Raw genomic sequence first — 12,534 nt, forward strand, 5'->3', positions numbered from 1 at the left:
GTGAACTTTTAGTTCTTAAAATGAAAAAAAATTGCCTGACTTTGATTGCAGTTATGTATTATATATACAGAATGTCACTTTCCATGTTCTATCATCCTGGCCCAGTGTTTTACATGGCAGAAGCACACTAACAATTGATGGATTAGATAAAATAGGAATATTATTGCACATACGTCATTTGATTTTTCTATATGTTTTTGATTTTTTATTTAATTCGCCATGCATAAATCCACAAATCCACCAAAATTTCCTCTAAAATGCACAAAAATCTCTGTGTAATAATTAAGAAAGGAAAATTGGGGAAGCAATAAAATATTTTTATAATATGTAAGGTTTTATATAACTAATCCCTACATAAATTCAGGCATAGTTATGATATAGGAGAACTATAACTCTCAACCTACTAGAGGTCAGGTGTGGCAAGTTGATGTCCCTGAAATCAAAGAATGAATTCCAAAGGTAAGGGAGGTTAACAGTATGAAAGTTTTATTGAGAGATAGCTCCTGTGAGGTAGGAAGATCAATTGAGAGATAGCTCCTGGAAGGTCCTGGAAGTGGGCTGCCACTGAGGCCCTTTGTTAGGGGTAATTTATACAGCAAAGTCACAATGTGGGTACAATTTAGGTCAAACTATAATCAACCTATACAATCACAAGTACAGTTGCTTAGCTAATACTGGTCCAACAGACAAGTGGATCACACAGCAGGGGTACAGAGAAAAAAGGCATTCTGCCGAAGAGATGGGTTCAATGCTCTGGTCATCCACCTGGGTGACTGATGTGTATTTGGGCTTCCAGGACCAGGTAGTGCTAATTATAGTATATTTCCACACTACTGCCAGTTCCTTAGGGAGGCATGCAGGCCTGGCTAGTGCATCTCTATCTTGAGACCTGGCTTGCTTCAGATGCACCTCCAAACACAATTCTGATGTCCTTATTTTTTCCTGCTGACTTCCTTGAGATCCCAGTTCTTCTCTGACTGTATATGAATTTTCTATCTAACTTAGCTGCCTATAGTAGTTGCACAAGTTTTTAACATAATTTTTATCAAAGACAAAATTGATAATAGTATATTTGCAAGAATCCACTTTCTTAATACTTCTGGAAATACAATCACAACACTTTATTAAAGAACCATATTAATAAGTCTATATAATTAAATACAGTCATGTTAGTGGTTTATGCAGGAATCTCATTAAAGTCTTATCTTCTCCCTTCTACTTCTAGACTTTTCACCCTGGTGGGACCATTGCCTTATTCAAGATTTCTAATGATGTAGTGAAATTGTCCATTCAGGAATACTTTCTTCCACAGAACATTTTTTTGATGCTTACTGTCTAAGAATTATAGAGAGCTACGTTTGTTTTCTGCATTCCAGGACTCAAAGTCTTATTAGTACCTGCTAATTATTCATAAGTTGGGTCTGTGAACTATCAAAGAAAAATTGTACCAGACAAACTTAAATAAGCAAGGAAGATTTCATTCAAGACTCCTGCAATAGACAGAGAGATCTAAGTCAAGTTGGTTGTAACAAAAGGCAGAAAGAGTTTTAAATACTGGAGTTAGTGCAAAAGTACTGGAGGACATAGTGGGAGGAGAGGAGGTTGGCCTATGTTCTCTGATCCTCTCTGTCTTGCTAGTTGGATTCATTAAAGTCAGGCTCCAATCCTGTCACAGAAACTGGGAGATGGATGTGGTGGATTGGAAACTTGTGGTCAATTTATAACACCCACCTGAACTGAGTCAGTGTGGTGCTGCGTGTGGGGGAGGCTGACCTGAAGATTGTCACCAGCAGAATAAGAGGCTGTTGGGAGCTGGGGGAGACTGGTAGAACTGGTGGGTGCTGTTAGAAGCTGCAAGTCACTTCTCTTGGAGAAGCTTGTCATGATAGCTTTCTTGATGAATTCAGCTGTTATCATCCAAGGAGCCCAGGAACTCATTGTTGCTGAGAATAGCTATAGTTCACTTTGGGGGAGCTCTTGTCCTCACTTTGAACATCGTTTCCTGGATCCCAAGGGGAAGATGGTGCACTGCTCAGTCTCCTGGAGAAGCTTGCTGTTTTGGCTTTCCTGATGGAAACTCAGCTGTCCTGATCATCAGAGGAGCTCAGAACCTCACTGTTGCTGAGGATTGCTGAAGTACTTTTCAGGGGAGCTCTGGTTTTTACTTTGAGCCTCACTTCCTGACTCCATTTCATATCCCTCAGCCTGCTAGCAGAGATCCTTCATCTACTGGTACACACTTTCTAACTTCCACCACTGACCTTTGCGCCTTCCCAGTGCAGATCTGTGAAACAGACCTGCATGAGACATTGTCATGAGCTTTAAGCCTCTGGTTAGACTCATGGCGGGCATTGTTATGGGTTCTAGGTCTTCAGCTGGACTCTTGCACAACACTGTCATAGGATCCAGGCCTCGGCTGGATTCTTGGGTCTTTAGTGTGTGGACAGATTTCCCATACTCTTTCTGTATATGATTTTTGGGTGTCTATTATAAATAATCTTGTAAACTATGTATCCTGTATTGTTTCCCCTTGTAAAACCCCCAAACTATGACAATGGGCAAGCCAACTTCTTTTAGGATCCCACACCATGAAGTTTTCTCCTAGGCCTTTGAGAAAGATATTCTGGCAAGAGGCTGAAGATTTACCTACATTTGAAAAGGATAGGCATAAAAATTGCAATTACAAGTTTTCAGAACTGAATATTCTAAGAAAAAAGAAGTCAGAGTTTTAGAGTCAGGAAAAAAGATATCTAACAGTTTAAAGAAGCTAAAGGTATTGCTAAGGTTGTATTCATTCATTCATTCACTTATCAATACTCATCCACTTACTTTAAGCTGCTAGTCTCCTTCCCTAAATACCTATTGTTTTTGTGAGGAAGAAATATAACATTAACTTCTTTTCCTGGGAGGGTCATATTGTTTTCTCTGCTCACAAATTTCTGCTCTTCTAGCTGCATGTACCTTTAATACTCCTGGAAAATTTCCTTCATTTGCTGCCAACCTAATCTGGAATAGTGCATATATTTATGAATTCTACCCCACTTTCTCTTCAAAAGAAGGTCAAGATGCTCAATTTCATTATCTCTGGCCTTTGTAGACTGAATTTAGTTTATGATGCCCAAAGGACGAAGACCATATCATGATTGAGCTTTGATTTCTACACGTAAATGGGTCAGTAAGGTCTGTTTTGCCCCCAGCAAAGAAGCACCCATTCACTGCTCTGTGATCAGACTGCTGATGTCCCTGAAATCCAGAGAACTGTAGAATGTGATACTGTCTAAACAATGCATGTCACAGCACTCTATTCTTCAGCACTCTTTGAAGCCTGAATATTCACTCTGTGCATATGTTAAATGTCAAGGGTAATTCACTGAAAATTTCAGCTCTGAAGAAAACAGGTATTTAGCTGTTGATATCTACAGGGAAACAACGAAGGAAGGCTTCCCACAAAGGTGAGGAAACACTGTATGATTTGAAGTTTAAAGAAAATAAAAGTGTCAACTGTGTAAACCAAGACAAGACAAGTTCACATAAACATAAACCTAAAGGAGAAGAATGCATAAAGAACCTGACAAGAAAGGATCTTAAAATGGCTGTGGATTAAAGACTGCAGAAATCAAGTCCAATTTAACTTGCCCATTTCCAGAATTTTGTGTGACTTTCATCTCAGAGGGAGACAGAAATCTGAATCGCTTTGCAGTTCTAAGCGGTAGTCACTTGCCTAATTGTGTGTGTGTGGGGGAGGACAAATAGAAGCTCATGGAGAAACTTGACTAATAAAAGATTAGGGGAGGACTTTGGAGAAAAAAAGCAGAAAAATATGGGCTTGCAGTGTACACTCTGTTGATCTTATTTAGCAGGAGGTCTGAGTTCCCAGGTAGGAGTTCACTGGCTGGGTTAATGGAGGCACAACATGTTGATTTACAGTGCAGGTCTTTGCAACAATAGAGAGAATAATTGTTGACCTATTGTCTTAGTGAGTTCAGGTTCCTTTAACAAAATACTATATAGTGGATGGCTTAAACAGGAATTTTTTTCTCTCAGTTCTGGAGGCTGGGACATCTGAGTTGGTGGGAACGGTATGGTCAGGTTCTGAGGAGGACTTGGGACTTGCAGATGCCCATATTCTTGCTCTGTCTTCAGAAGAGACCAAGCCACAACCTTTTCTTATTATAAGGAAACTAATCCAGCACTGGGGCCTGCACTTTCAAGATCTCATCTAAATTTAATTGCTTTCCAAAGCCCCACCTCCACATACCACTACGTCACATTGGGGGTTATGGTTTCAACATACCCAGTTTGGAAAGACACAACCATGAATCCATATGCCTCTTAAAGTAAAGACAATGGGCTGATCTATTGAGTTAGATAAGCAGGATCTAGAATAGATGTCATGATCTCAGAAATAAAAAATGTCAGAAACATTGATTATTTAAGGAATGCTTCATTTTTGTCTATAATGGATGGAGAGTGGTTTGGGATTGCTCAGTTCAGCTTAAAATATCTGCTCAGATGTGAAACAACTGCGGAATTAGAAGACTCACCCTGCCAAATTCCTTGCCTAACTCTGTCTTTGTCTAATGTTCTGCTTTCATCAAAGCTGAAATGGTGGCCAGGAAAGACCCTCCTAACATCCATTAGAAAATAGCTGACCTTGACTGGAGCTCAGAAATCCTGAGGCTGATTCCCAAGCCTGTGGGTTTTTTGTTTTGTTTTTTCTTATTCCCCAATGAAGGCTGGGATTTGTCGTCTAGTAAATTTACTTCAAACATTCAAAAATCTCAGTAAGTTTCTCACTTTGTATTGAAACTTTGGGGTTTTGGGATCATTTTTTCTTCCTTTACTTTTCTCAGTGACTCAAGTTATAAAAATACTATCAACCAATAGTTCAAGGAAGAACCTAAAAATACAGTGAAACTTGGAGTTACACTTATATATCTGTCTAAAGCAAATTTTGTTTGAAATTCTCCTTATGAAATTAACAAATTGTTTTGAAGGAATAGAAAGAAAAAGTGGAAAGCAGAGACCAATGGATTTTCCAAGAATTAGAGTGTTCCATAACCCACAAGATGTTAAAGGCTTTTCCAGTGAAGGACTAACACATACCATGCATGTGTATTTATTTTGAATGTGGGCATGGAACCATCTCAGTAGTCCCCACTGCCAGCTGTTATCCACACTTTAAAGATAGGATGCTGAAGCTCAGAGGGGTACCATGGCAAACATCCTCAGTCTCTCACAAGTTGTGGGGTCACTGTCCATCCTATGGTGACAAAATTGGACCCGTCCAACAGAACTACATCAAAGCACTTGGAAAATGTATGGATTCCTGGGACCCATTGTGTATGCAAAAAGTTAGAATTTCTTAGGGTAGATACATTGTTCTCATGTGTAACAAGCACCCAGGTAATCCTTGTGCACAAATGGAATTGAGAGCCATTATTTGGCTCCTACAATTGACTCCTAAACATTGGTGTGAGACACATTCAATTCATACTGGAGTTGACAATTCTTATTGTTTGAGCTTTCCTTAAATCTCTTATTCTGCTTTGTGCTGCTATAACAGAAAACTTGAGACTTGGTAATTTATAAGTAGTTGAGAATTATTTATTATAGTTCTGGAAGCTGAGAAGTTCAAAATCCATGGGCTCACACTGGTGATGGCCTTTGTCCTGCCTCATCCCATAGCAGAAGACAGAGGAGCAAAGGAACAGTGAAAGAGTAAGAAAAACTTACAGCCCTCATAACTGTCATGAATTTACACATAAGGGATTGAGCCTTATGACCCACAAACCTCCCATTAGGTTCTGCCTCTCAACAGTGTTGCATTTGAGGTTAAATTTTCATGGTCTTGGGGGATCACCTTCACACCGCAGCACTAAATCTAGTGCATTTCCTTGGGCCAGTGCTCCATTTCAATCTTATTCTTCACTATAGGTAACGCAGGACCTGTGCTAATGAAAAATTTATTCCTCAGAATTAAGGGAAATTCTTGTTCCCCTAACATCTACATGGAAAAAAGTAAAGGCTGCAGTTGAAGTCTCTTTAATGTTTCAAAAACGTTTTCTTGTAAATACAGAAGTCAATGTTTTCATTGCTTTCTTTTCACTCTGTCAATGAAGGAGAGGTTTTTGTGCTGAAAGCTGAACATATAATACAGGACCCTAGACAGGGGTTGTTAATTGCATATATTTGTAGGCTATGGGAGTGGGACACAGAACTCTCAGGGCTTCTGGAGGTTGCATATGGGTATAGAAAGAACAGCCAGAGTCTGTGGGTGGCAGAATCTGTAGCATGAAGGGGTGCAGTGACCCCTGGTTCCTATGGAAGATTGATTAACTCATTTGTATAATTCCACAGCCTGAGAGTGAAGTGAGGCCCCGTATTCTAGGATAAGCTGGAACTGTGCATAGGCCCTTTGGTAAGAAGGTTTGATTAGAAACTTCATCTTTAGGAGCAGGGGAGCAGAGGCACTTGGAATTTGATCATTTGAGACCCTTGTAATTTAACTAGGTTTCAAGATCGTGTATACCATTGTCTAATTTTTTATCTATTCATCTCTATTTTTTAGATTTGTTCCTATATCTGTGTGTTTATTATCTTTCTATTGTCTATCATCTATCTATCTATCTATCATCTATCATTTATCTATCATCTATAATCTACCATCTATCTATCTATCTATCTATCTATCTATCTATCTTTATCATCTGTCTACTTTGCTATCACCTAATGTTACAAAGGAAACATTACAATTTCTTTCCTGAAAATGGGTTCTGCTATGTTGAAACCCCTCTTTTACCATTTGTACTGTTCTTCCGAAATATCAATGTGTCATTTCTTTTCAGTCACTTTCAGTTATAAAAACAGTGTGCCTTGGCTGTGAACATTTAGATCTTTCTATTTTAAAGTTTTAAGCTTTTATTCTTTCTCTGCAGAGGTCAGACTTGCAGATCCAGCTGCCAGGTGTTTGAAGGTGGTGATGTGGAATTCTCTGCTTTCTCAGAACCCTCTGGTCAGGACAAGAAGGGAGAAAGAGAAAATAAACTGGTTTGTTCCTACAGACAGGGAGTTGTGCGTTGTCCTCTAGGTTGGCTGAATTGCTCTGCCTTTGTGCGGCAAACCCCATGTGGCTGGTGATAAGACTGTTGTCTCCGCACTCCTCTGTGAGCACCCAGAGGCCGTCTCCAAAATCATGTTTGCTCCTGGCATCTCCATGTCCTCTTTCTTTCTCTTAGGTTCCAATATCAGGGTCTTTTAGCCCGATTCTCATTATTAGCTTTTCTTTGCCTAACCTATGTACTTTCTTAGCACTTGCTCTTTCAGCTCTTCATGTTTTGAAATCCTTTCTTCCAGATTCTGGATTTGGAGCATGCACCGTGCCAGTTGTCTAGCCCACAATTTTTGGATGAGAGAAAAATCACCAGTTGCTAAACCAGTGACAGTAATCAGGAATCAGTCTAACCCCTTCAAAAGAGAGAAACACCCCTGTCTAGTGTTTCAAAACCTCTGCGTTCACTGGTAGACAATCTGTTCTCATTGCCCTTGGAGTACTATATGTTGGTAACAGAGGGGGCTTTCAGGGGAATGGAGTAGTAGGACTGCAATAGCTGTTTTGCTCAAATGGCACATTTCAGAAATTCTTGTCAAAAGTTTGGAATACATAATATTCTGCAACCACATCTTTTACTCTCTCTTTTTTTTGTTTTTCTGGTACCAGGAGTTGGACTCACAACTTTGCACTTGCCAGGCAGGTGTTGTGCTGCTGAGCTATATCCCTGGCCCTTACATCTTTTACTCTCAACTGAGTTTTCAGCTTGTAATTAATGAAAATACATATCCTATACATTTCATATTTAGATTGATTTACTATATTCAAGAAGTTTCACGTGTTCTTCTTTAATGACAATAAATATTTGTATAACTAAAAGTCTGGCATGAATACAGATCTTAATTCTAGATGAAAGGATTTTATATTAAACCATGAAAGGATTTTATATTGTTGCTGTAAATGTATAACTTGCTATTTTGTTGGTTTAAAGCATTAGTCCCTATACACTCTGTTATGTACTTTTGACATCTCAGATAAATTTCCACATGAACTCTGAAGACTATAGATATGAACATGTCATTTTTTTTTCCTGTGGAGATTGACTGATGGTTTCTAAAAATACAATATTAGGGAATGAAGATGTCAGAAGTCATCTGGACTAGACCCTTGCTTTCCAGCACTTATGGTGGGACTGATTGCAGTCTAAATTTGTCCTTCTTTTTCTAAAGTACCTAACTAATGGAGACCCCACAACCTTCTTTGACTTGGGTTCACGCATTTCTTCTAACACCTAACATCACTCTCTCCTCCTGTGTTGTAAACTCATTTTTAATAATCTTATCTTACTGTCTTTGTTTCTTAAGCTCTTTGGCTTTCTCCTTATATTTGATTTGAATGGTGGATAAAAAGAATAATCTGAATTCCCCTCAGATCTAATACTGTGCTCAGATAGCTTCCCAGATAGCTTCTAAACCCTATAGAAAATAAGGAAGAATACCAGAAGCCTGGCAAGCTGACTGCGCCTCTTCACTCCAGACCCACAGAATGAAAAAGGAAAAGATACTTCAAGGGGACAAGGGGAACAAAAAGTTAAAAAGACAAATAAGAAGAAAGAAACTGAGGATGTGAAGTCTCCAGCACCTACCCTGGCTCACAGTAGAAAGCCAACATTTTACCCTTTCTGCAGAAAGCAGTTTTGGGGGTTGAACCCAGATGAAACCTTGCCAGTACTTCATTGCCTATCACCCTACATGTTCTACTGAGCAGTAATCCCTAATCATGTACCTCTTCTTAATGGTGAGGAGTGAAGGAATATTGGTTGTAAGGAACCAGTTCACTGGACTTTTCCACTGTGAGTAGGTATGGAAATGAATAATGATTAAAGGGCAACAACAGTGAGAGGAGAGGAAGAGAGAGAGAGAGAGGGGGGACTAACTGATTTTGTGATGGAAAAGGGTATGTTATAGGGAAGAAATAAATGGAAAACTTAAAATTTAGGTTCACAAATAAATCAGAATTGCATGTATAAACATCAAATTGTCTCCCTAGTGTAAGAAACTAAAGGAGTAAATGAGATAAAAAAGGTACAACAGATAATGTTAAAGGGAAAGAAACTGCTGAAAAGGAAAGAACAACTGGTAGGCGGAAAAGAGAAAAGAAGGAAGGAGAAAAAAAGATATGTATATATGCACAAGATAGCTAAGGTAATTGTATACTAATTTCTATTAGTTCATTGAAATGAACAGTCAGTGCTTATACTGTTTGATCAATTTTGCATGCCTGTACATGGTAATCTGAGCAACTACTTTGAAGATAACAATATACAATATGATAACAATTGTTAATTTCCTATCATCTTGTTTTAAATTCTGTATCATTTTTGTCTCATATATATATGTATATATATGTATATACACACACGTAGGAAAATATACTTGATATGAGATGAAACATAAAATGAATTTATAAACTTACATATCAAATTAATTTGGTAGCCTTTCTTAGTTTTGATCATTAAAAAAGAGTCATTGATATGCTTCTGTTGCATTAATAGCAAGTTATAATGTGGTATTTTAATGAATTAATACCATGACCTATTTTTTTGTTGGCAACTAAACAGCTAAACATTTGTCAGTGAAACATTGGAGTGTGATTACCTTTGCTTTCAAATATTACCATTCTTTTCTCCCTCCCTCTTTTGTATGTCCTTCATTCTGATAAAGCTCTTTCCCTGATTGAAGGGAAGCTGAATTTGAGAATGAATGAGCATTTCCTTAGCATTTAATAAGTTAAAATCATATGTATACCTAATGAAAGAGCTAATTGTATTACTCTCCACAAAGTTGAAATTTTCTGCACAAAGAAGTTTCTTTTTTGTTATAAAGGTAAAAGAAGTTAGAGTAAGGAGCCCCCAGTGTATTAAAGTTTTATTGTTTTCAGACAAGGCAAAATTATAACTTCCATTTCTATTGCACTAGAAAGAATTTAAGACCTCTATACCTACATTTTTAAAAGGTTAGGAGGAACTGTACACAGCTGACATTTCAGTGTATGATCAAAGTGTTCCTCAATCTTAAATATATACTTTAAATGTGTCAGATACACCATCACCTGCTCATTGTAGCATATAAACTTTCCCACACACCACCTGACATTTCTTGACTGAGTGATTTCATTGTTCAGTGTGTCCTACTTTCTGCCTGTCAAGCCACTCTATTTAGCATTATGTCTGTTTAAGGAGAACCTATTTCACACTAGTAACAGATTGTGTTTATGCTTATCTTCTAAATTCCACTAGCATATTTTAGATATTTTAAGTGATTGTCATTGCCCTTTCTTGGGTGGACAAAAATGGGGGTAAGAATTCAAAATTTCACAACATAATAAGTTTAGCACAGCAAATAACTATATTGTCTGGGTGTATCATGTTTTGTTGTATATTTGAAAATTCTGAAACTTAACTGTGATGTTCACATTACTACCATTGTGTTTTCATCCCCAAATTATGGGAATTAATAAGTAGTTTTTGAAAGACAGGAAAAAATAATGATGGAAGATCATGAGGTCAGTTTTAAAAAAATTACTTTGCATTGCCTATTTTGGATAAATGCACTAATAGCTCCATTTGAATTTTCTATATGAAAACAATATGATGGGCTGAGATGAGAGTTACTGCACAGCAAGGCAAAACTCATACTGGAAACAATATCTTTTTAAATACAGTCTTCTTTTGGTGAAATGATGTCTTTCAAAACATGAAGTTTGTTGTGAGAAAATTTAGACTCTAGTATCTTGGGTATTGTTTTTTTTGGGGGAAGGGACTGGCTCTTTTGCTTAAATTGCACATGAATGGCTGAATGGTATTTCAGCAGCTTATGTTCTATTTTATTGTAAGCTAAATGATACCTTTCTTTACAGATGACAGACAGGCAAAACAATCGAGGAAGCACAATTGAGGAAGCATGATTAAGGAAGGCAGACTTAGTCAGAAAGAATCACCGAAGGAGTGAGTGAAAAATCAAGAAGCCAGCAAGGCAAATCAGTGCTTCTCAGTGTCCATGTGGGACGTGCAAGCATTACTGAGCTGTAGAAAGCGTAACTCCACTTGGCTTTCTTCCTCAACCCCCACGTGGACGTCCAATGTTGAACTAAAAAGGATAGAGAGAATTCACTTCAATCAACAGCTACAAAGGGGCCGCCCTGTGAAAGCACTGCTGTAGTTCTTAGCATACAAAGAGAAAAGTTACTAAGATGTTAGACATATTTGGTCTGAAATGTGTAGTATGCATATGCACAACTATACTCAAGACTAATAAGGTTTATCCTTTGTCATGTTCACTCTTAGAACAGTAAGTCATGAAACAGAAGAACAACATCTAATCATCAGAACAGGATGTACAAATTCCCCCAATTGAATCACCAACAATGATGATGAGAGGAAACATTCCTAATTTTTCTTTTTTTTCTATATGTTTTAGCTTTTGAGGGATACAGAATAAGTATAATACGTTTGTCCAATTTATACCATCCCTTGAATGGAATCTCAGATCTGGATGTAAGATATGAAAGGCTATTTCAGCATTCTATAGAGCAGCAGCTTCTTTATGATGTAGTGTGTAAGGAAACCAAAGGATCACATGTTTGTAGGGTTACTTGTCACTTCTTTGATATAAAATGTACCTCTTGGTCCCAGGGTATACCATGAAAACTGTGATACCAATAAGTAATCTATACTGATCCCTCCTTATCCATGGGGGATATATTCCAAGATCTCTAACAGGTGACAACAACCACAGCTAGAGCTGAATAAATATATATGAATATGAGTATATAGCTATGAGTTTATACATACAAGTATGAATTTATTACCTATACGTATGTACACCTATGAATTTATTTTCCTCCTTCCTCTTTTTATAGATATAAGATTTATTGTTATTGTAGATTGTAGCAACCTTTTTTCCTGCATTATTAAGTAAATAACTTATTTTTCACTTAAGTAAAGCATTTCCCATCTTCTCTTTGGCATACTGAATAGCCAGCATCACTACTATTGAACTTTGCAACTGCCACTCATTAAAAGAAGGTTACTTGAATACAAGCACTGCGGTATTATGACAGTCAATTTGATAACTGAGGTAACAATTAAGTGACTAATGCATGGATAGCCTGTACAGTGTAGTTACCTGGATTAAAGGTTGCTTAACACCCCAGAAAGGATGTGGCAGAACACAGTAGGACAACACACTACTCAGAATGACAAGTAATTTATAGTTTATGAATTATTTATTTCTAGAATTTTCTATCTGATATTTTCAAATTGCAGTTGACCATGACTAACTGAAAACACAGAAAGCAAAACTTAGTGGAAGGGTTGACTACTGCATTATGAGCCCTTGTGAGACATTGGAGACACTGAAGAAAAAACACTAGAGCACATGTTCAACCTAGTGAGAGTGCATCAGCATCCCATCCAAGGTAAA

This window comes from Chinchilla lanigera, unplaced genomic scaffold (assembly GCF_000276665.1).
Source record: "Chinchilla lanigera isolate Chin_1 unplaced genomic scaffold, ChiLan1.0 scaffold00001, whole genome shotgun sequence".
Taxonomy (NCBI): domain Eukaryota; kingdom Metazoa; phylum Chordata; class Mammalia; order Rodentia; family Chinchillidae; genus Chinchilla; species Chinchilla lanigera.